The following is an 8226-nucleotide window of genomic DNA, read 5'->3' on the forward strand; positions in this document are numbered from 1 at the left end:
CCTTTTCCTCCTCCTCGTCCTCCTCGTCCTCCTCGTCCTTCTCCTCCTCCTCTATAGCCTCCTCCTCCTCCTCGTCTTCGTCCTCCTCCTCCTCCTCTACTTCCTACTCCTCCTCTTCCTCCTCCTCCTGGTCCTCCTCCTCGTCCTCCTCCTCATCCTCCTCGTCCTCCTCCTCCTCGTCCTCCTCCTCTTCTTTGTCCTCCTCCTCCTCCTCCTCCTCCTCCTCCTACTCCTCCTCCTCCTCCTCCTCCTCCTCCTCCTCCTCGTTCTCCTCCTCCTCTTTGTCCTCCTCCTCCTCCTCCTCGTCCTCCTCCTCCTCGTCCTCCTCCTCCTCGACCTCCTCCTCCTCATCTTCGTCCTCCTCCTCCTCCTCCTCGTCCTCCTCGTCCTCCTCCTCCTCCTCGTCCTCCTCCTCCTCGTCCTCCTCCTCGTCCTCATCCTCTTTTTCCTCCTCCTCGTCCTCCTCCTCCTCGTCTTCCTCCTCGTCCTCCCCGTCCTCCTCCTCCTCGTCTTCAGCCTCCTCCTCCTCCTCGTCCTCCTGCTCCTCGTCCTCGTCCTCGTCCTCGTCCTCGTCCTGCTCCTCCTCGTCCTCCTCATCCTCCTCCTCGTCCTCCTCCTCCTCGTCTTCGTCCTCCTCCTCCTCCTCCTCGTCCTCCTACTCCTCGTCCTCCTCCTCGTCCTCCTCCTCCTTTTTGTCCTCCTCCACCTGCTCCTCATCCTCCTCCTCGTTCTCCTCCTCCTCGTCCTCCTCCTCCTCGTCCTCGTCCTCCTCATCCTCCTCCTCGTCCTCCTCCTCTTTTTCCTTGTCCTCCTCGTCCTCGTCCTCCTCCTCGTCCTCCTCCTCCTCATCCTCATCCTCCTCATCGTCCTCCTCCTCCTCATCCTCCTCCTCCTCCTCGTCCTCCTCGTCCTCGTCCTCCTCCTCCTCCTCTTCCTCGTCCTCCTCCCAGTCCTCCTCCTCCTCTTTGTGCTCCTCCTCCTCCTCCTCGTCCTGCTCGTCCTCCTCATCCTCCTCCTCGTCCTCCTCCTCCTCCTCCTCATCCTCCTCCTCCTCCTCCTCTTCCTCCTCCTCCTCCTCGTCCTCCTCGTCCTCGTCGTCCTCCTCCTCCTCCTCCTCCTTCTCTTCCTCCTGCTGCTCCTCCTCCTCCTCCTCCTCCTCTGAGTGTGGTTCTCAGGATTCAATGACTCTAGGATTACAGGAACCTGGAACTCTGGGATTCCATGGCTCTGTGACCCCATGGATGGATTCAGGACTGTCTCCAAGGCCACAAGGGAACGTTGGTGCCAGCGGGAGGGGCTGCAGTGCAGGGGCACCAACAGCTGAGAGGCGACTGCAGCTGCTGCTGCTGCTGCTGCTGCTGCTGCTTGTGGGGGTGCTGCTTGGAGGGGTAGAGCCCTGGTTTGGCTGAGCATTGCCATCTCAGCCTGTGAGCTCCTGGGAGCTCAGGACAGAGCCAGGACTGACCCAGGTTGGCAATGCACTTGAGGACAGACACAGAGAATGGAAAGTGCCCACGGAGTGGTTTCGAGCAGGTCTGTGGGAAGGAGGAGGGAGGGAGGATGAATCCCCTACCCAAGGCTGCCAAGGGAAGGCTTTGGGAGGGAAAGGAAGCCTTGACCTGACACTAAGTCCTTCAAGGGCTCAGTTGCCCACGCTGAGCAGGATTTCGTCGCGCAGAACTGACAGGGCCAGATCCAGGGATGGGGAGGACATCGATGCAGGCTTCAGTTGAGCAAATTCTGCAGTGCTGACAAAGAGAGAGACTACATCCAGGTGAGGGAGGCAGGTGGAAAAGGCTTTGTGCCGTCCCTGCTCAGAAGGGATCCTCAGCACAGCCCTGACGATCTGTACATAGGAGAAAACAATCAACACAAAACAACAAAATGATAAACTGCTAGTAACCAGAAGAAGCTCAAGTTCCCTGAGGTGGGAATTGGAGCAGGAGAGCTTGAGGATCTGTGGGATATCACAGAAGAACTGGCCCAGGGCATTGCCATGGCCCAGGGGCAGGGAAAATGTATTGGCTGTGTGCTGCAGAGCATTGAGAAAGGCACTGGCCCAGGCAGCTGCTGCCATGTGGGCACAAGCTCTGCTGCCCAGGAGGGTCCTGTAGTGCAGGGGTTTGCAGATGGATACGTAGCGGTCATAGCACATGATGGTCAGCAGGAAATATTCTGTTGCAGCACAGAAAAGAAAAAAAAAATTGTGCAGCACATCCTGTGTAGGAGATGTTCCTGGTGTCCCAGAGGGAATTGTGCATGGCTTTGGGGACAGTGGTGCAGATGGAGCCCAGGTCGCTGAGGGCCAGGTTGAGCAGGAAGAAGAACATGGGCGTGTGCAGGTGGTGGCCGCAGGCTACGGCGCTGATGATGAGGCCGTTGCCCAGGAGGGTAGCCAGGGAGATGCCCAGGAAGAGGCAGAAGTGCAGGAGCTGCAGCTGCCGCGTGTCTGCCAGTGCCAGCAGGAGGAAGTGGCTGATGGAGCTGCTGTTGGACATTTGCTGTGGCTGCACATGGGCACCTGTTCATGGAGAAAGGACAGGGACCAGTCAGGAGAGGCTGCTTGGAGCCAAACCTGGGCCTTTCCCTGCAGACTGTCCTGCTGGCACTCACCCACCCTTGTTCCTGCTCTGGGAAAACCTTCACCCAGGTCCCTGCCTGAGCTCCAGTTGTGCTGGCTGAGTGTGCCAGGAGCAGCCAGGCCTGTGTCTGGGGGCTCTCGAGGAGCCATCCCTGCCCTGCTGCCCTGGGTTTGTGGCCATTTAGCAGAGGGGCAAGGCTGGATATTCAGGATTTATTAGGGGAGTAATTCCTATTGCAGAGAGGCTTGATACCATCTGCACTCATACTTCTAAGGGAAACAAAACAGATGTCAGGAGTTGGTTTAAGGAATTGTTATCCTACCCATAGATCATTCCTTTCTCTCTGAGGTCAGAAATCCCCAGCATTCCTGCTGCACTCAGAGTTTGCCACTGAGAGATGTGAGAGGCAAAGGATTCCCTGTGGCTGAAGGAAGGTGAGGGGCTGGATGGGCTTGTTCCCCCAGCACTGCTCTGCTCAGCCCCCTCTCCTTCCCTGAGCATCTCCCTGGGCCTGGACATCCCCTCCTGAGAGGTGCCTTGTCCCTGCCAGTGCTCACAGAGCCCATCCCACCCTGTGTGCCCTCGGCCCGGCCCTACAGAAACCTGCCTGTGTGCAGGGCCCTGGCTGGGGCAGGCTCTGTGTGCAGCTGGGCAAGGGCAGCTCAGGAGAGCCCTGCTGGGCCCTGCAGAGGTGATGCTGCTGCTGCCCAGGGCTGAGGAGTGGCTGAAGGCCCTTTGGGAGGCTCCCAGCAGAGACACTGACCACCCAAAGTCACAGTTCTGGAGTCTCTGTAAATGTTCAAACATTCCTTTGATGATCCTGTGTGTCCCTTTCAACTCAGAATGTTCTGTGATTCTGGGATTACAATTTCTGTTCTGCTTCTCTCAACCCCCTGCTGCCTATAATCAAAAGACAAAAAAAGAACCCTTGCAACAGTGTTAGAACAGTAAAGTAAAAACCATACCTTTATTGGAAGTTTCCAGGTGTCCCAGTGAGGATGAGGAACACCCAGCCCCTGATTTCAAAAGTTCATTAAGGTTAATTAATTAGGATATTTAACAGGAACGTCCAGTAGGAGATTCAGTTGCCCCAATTCCACACCCCTGGATCAACACATTCCAGTAAGTCCGAGGACTTCTTTGCCCCAGTTTTAGTTATGACTGTTCACATTGTGGTCAAATACCAAAATATTCTTCTTGTATACACTCTTCCTGATAATAAGACGATACAGTATTTCAGGAATATATTTAGACAGTCAATTTATTGTACTAAAATCTAAGAGAAAAGTAGGAAACATACTAGTGTCAGCAAAGATTACAGTTACATAAGTACATAACAGTAGTTTGATAAAGCTAATTAAGAGTTTAATGGAGCTAAGTAAGGATTATAATTTTATAATTACAAAATAGTAACTTACAGAGCTACAGTATATGAAAAATGTATAAAAAGCAAAAATCTTTATGTAACCACCCCAACATTCCCATCCTGCACCAAGCAAGAAATAGAAAATACTCTCAGGAAAGCTCCTGACCTTTACAGCAATCCCAGGCTTACCTTCTTTGGGAAGTGTCCTCCGGAGCTGTGCCCAGGCTGGTCTGGAGCTGGGAGCAGCCCTGCCCCAGCCAGCCCCTCTCAGCAGCAGCACCTGCCCTGCTCAGGGTGGCTCCTTCCCCCCACAGCTCCTGGCCAGCGCTGGGAGCAGCTCCAGGGCCGGCTGAGAGCTGTCCCTGGCAGGCAGCAGAGTCCCTGGCCCAGCACAGCGCCCTGGGCTGCAGGACCCTGCTCTGCAGGACAGCCCTGGGCACCCTGGCTGCTCTGCACAGGAGATGAGCAGAGAATGCACTCACAGGCTCTGTGGGCATTGGCATGTTCCAGCTTTAGGAGATCACTCCAGGAGCTGCAGCTGCATTGTCCTGCAGCCAGAGGTTCCTGTGCCAAGGGCTGGCAGTGATTCTGCCCCGGGCACTTCTCAGCCCCTTCCCAGCCCTGACTGATTGAAGCTCTCTGTGCCTCTGTGCTGTGCTCGGGCTGGCTGCAGGCAGTGCCCCAGCCCTGCTGGGCTGGCAGAAGAGCTGCTCAGCAAGAGAAATGTGCTTTTGAAGCTCTGCTTGGTTACCAGGATCACCCTCTGTGCCAGGAGCCCGGCCCAGCTCAGCAGCACAGACACAGCACAAGGACTTTAATGACCCTCTGGGGCTTTGTGCTCAGGCCCTGAACATCAGGCCCTGAGAGGGAGCTGCAGAAACCTCTGCAGAACTCCAAGTCAGAATCCAACTCCAAAGTTTCTTGGACTTTTAATGTGTCCCACTGAGGGACACGACTGAGAAAATGTCCCCAGGCCCCAGGCAGAGCAGAGAACTGGAGGCACTGATGCCAGGTGGGGACAAAGAGAAGCCAAGTCTTGGTGCCCTGGGGCACAGCAGGGTCTGTGCCACCAAGGGCTGTGAGGAGACACCTTGTCCTGAGGCCCTGGGGCCTCCTGGCACAGCCCCAGCCAGGCTGGGCACTGTCACTCCCAGGTCCTGCCCTCAGCATCCCCCCCATGCCCACATCCCAGTGGCCTCAAGGATCTGCTGGAAGGAGTCCCTGGGGAGCCTTGGTCAGGAATGGCCCTGGGGGCTCCTTCATGCTCCCAGGGACTGCAGGTTTTTCAAAGTGCTTTGGCTTTTGCTTTTGCCTTGGAGTCTCTGAGAGGTTTATGCAATCATGGCCTCCAATTATCTGCTGTAATTAGTCCCGGGAGAGGCTTTGTCAGGATCAACACTCAGTGGGGCCCATTATTGCTTCAAGGTACTTCAGTTTTATTAAGGTACTTGGTGTTTGCCTTTTTATACAGACTCTGTGAGAGGTTTGTGCAATCATGGCCCCAGTTATCTGTTTTAATGAGTCCCTTCAGAGCTTTGTACAGGGACTCAGTAGGGCTCATTAATACTTTGAGATTCTTCGCTTTTGTAAGGTACTTTGGATTTTCCTTTCCACATTGACAGTTCTTTGTGCCATTTTGAGTCTCTGAGAGGTTTTTGTGCCATCCTGGCCTCCAGTTCTCTCCTCCAAGGACTCCATGAAGAGACTGTGGTATAGATGAACCTTTGTGGTTCCCATTAATGCTTTAGACCCCAACCACTTTGGGGTTTTCTTCTGACTTTGACTCTGGGAAAAGTTTTTGCAATCTCCTCTCAGGCCCTGAGGTTCCAGGGCTCAGCTCCAAATGCACCATGGGGCTCATTAGGGTCAAGTATGTCCTGACAAACCACGGGTCTGCCTCAATTTCTCTCTGCTCTCGTGCAGCTTGTCATTAAGTTTCTGTAGTGATTTTGGGTCATCATTTTGAGATTTCTCGGCCAATGCTTCAATAGTGTGGTGGCTAATTACCAGTGCACTCACTAGAATATACTTACTATTTCCTGCTGTGACATAGGATTAGGAGAAAGGCAAAGTAGTCAAAAAATATTAAAAGGGTATAAATAAATTGTATTAACAATAACTAAAGAAAGAGTAATAAGAATTACAACAAAACTTTCAGAACACTTCCTCTCTCCATACAACCTGACAATGTAAAGAGACAAAACCCAAAATTTTCAGTCAGTTTACCACCTCTAAAATAGTCTTTCTTCACTTCACTTAGGGAGAGAAGTTCCTCTTGTTAATGTTATGAAGACTTCTCCACAAGAAAACAGTTATCTCATGGCTTTTCATTTCCGTGAGTAACAGCTGACTGGAAAAATCTGCAGTCATGAAGTCCCTCCCATTTTTTCACAGCTTTTCCCACAGTTGTGTTTATGGGCCATGTCAGCTTATGGGGTATTAGTATAAACATGAGCTGTTTAAGAGCAAAGGTTCTCTTCATCTATTTCTGAAATCATCATCTCTGGGAACAGAGATCTTCTCTCCCTGAGGACACAGGGTCTCATCACTCTGCTGTCCTCTGTTCAAACTTCTCATGGGATCACAGCTACTTCAACATTAGCTTACTTTAGCATGGAGGCCTTTGCTGAAACAAGTCATCTCCCCATACTTTTCAATGCATTATAGGGAAAAAGAGAGTCTGATGTATCCATTATATCCTTCTCCATAGCTTTAGCAGAGGATTTAAGCCCCAAGATCAAGGCATCTCCTCATCCCTCCCATCTGGGACTCAACTTCCTCTTCACTGACCTCGGTGTCTTCATGTTGCTCCTCTGTGTTCCTGCCCTGTGTCCTTTTCTCTCACGGGAGGGAGGATGGCAGCACTGGCAGAGTCAGTATCTCCCAGGGCTGCAGATGGTTCTGTGAGCCCGGCCGGGCTCGGTAGCCAATTCTTGTTTTGGCCATGGTCCCTGGACATGAAGACCAGTTATTTTCTATAGGAATGAAGGAACAGAGCCCCACTGCTTTTGGGGCAAATGAGAAGTGACCACAAGCGGCAATGTCCAGCCAGAGCTTCCAGATTTTGTTCTTAGAGATACCCTTGAATATAGGAAAGATTTTAGGCAGAGTGTCAGTTTTGGCAATGGGCATCTGAAAAGACGGATGGTTCTTTTCCATACAAAGGAAACAAAGGAGCCCCATTGCACCAGGAGTTGATGAGGGGCAGCCCTTGACATCCCAGCATCAGCCAGACCTGTCAGATGGCCACTGGAAGGCCAAGCCAGCCAGAACTGTTCCATGTTCCCTCGGTTCCATGTGGCCCCACAGTGTCCCAATGGTCCCTGGCTTCCAGGCGGCCCTGAGGTGTCACAATGCCCCTATGGTGACCCCAGGCCCTGAAGGGTCAGAATGGTCTCCATGGTTCCATCTGCCCCACAGAGTCATAATGGTCTCTGGGCCCATGGAGCCCTGCGGTGTCACCATGGCCCCTTGGTTCCATGGGCTCCAGTGGTGCCACAATGATCCCCTTGGTTCCATGAGGTGCCCACAGTGTCACAGTGATCTCCATGGGAAGGAAAGAACCGAGCCCCAGTGTGGCAGGGGCAGCCACCAGAGACCAAAGCCATCCAGACTTGATGGTACTGGCAGATTTTGGCTGGGAGCAACCCTTGGATATAGGGAATTTTAGAGGTGGGATCCCAGTTTCAGATATGGACACCTGGAGGACAGTTTTTTCCATAGGAAGGAAAGCACAGAGCCCGAGTGTTTCAAAGGCAGAAGAAGAAAGGGGTGGCTCCTGGGAGGCTGAGCCAAACAGACCTGTTCTTCCTGGCATCATTTGTCATGGAGGAATCCTTGGATAGATGGAATTTGGGAGGAGGAATCTCAATTTTGACAACAGTCACCTTGAGATAAAGGACAGTTATTTCCACTGGAGGGAAAGCACCAAGCCCCAGGGTTTCAAAAGCAGATGAGAGGCAGCCTCAAGAGGCCAAGGGCAGCCAGACCTGTCTGTCCTGGCAGCTTTCACTTGGGAGCTATCCTTGGATGTACAGAGTTTTGGAGGAGGAATCCCAATTTTGGCCATGGCCCATGGAGGAGAAGGAGAGTTCTCTCCCATAGGAAGGAAAGCCCAGAGCCCCAGTGCCTCAGGGCAGGTGAGAAGCAGCCCTGGACATGCCAAGGTGGTCAGGTGGTCCCCAGGAGGCCCAGCCAGCCAGACCTGGTCCGTGTTCCCTTGGTTTGGTGGTGATGCCTTGAGAGGCTGCCTAGAACAGAGCCAGGCAGTGTTAAAGG

This window comes from Lonchura striata, chromosome 10 (genome assembly GCF_050655825.1).
Source record: "Lonchura striata isolate lonStrDom1 chromosome 10, ASM5065582v1, whole genome shotgun sequence".
Lineage (NCBI taxonomy): Eukaryota > Metazoa > Chordata > Aves > Passeriformes > Estrildidae > Lonchura > Lonchura striata.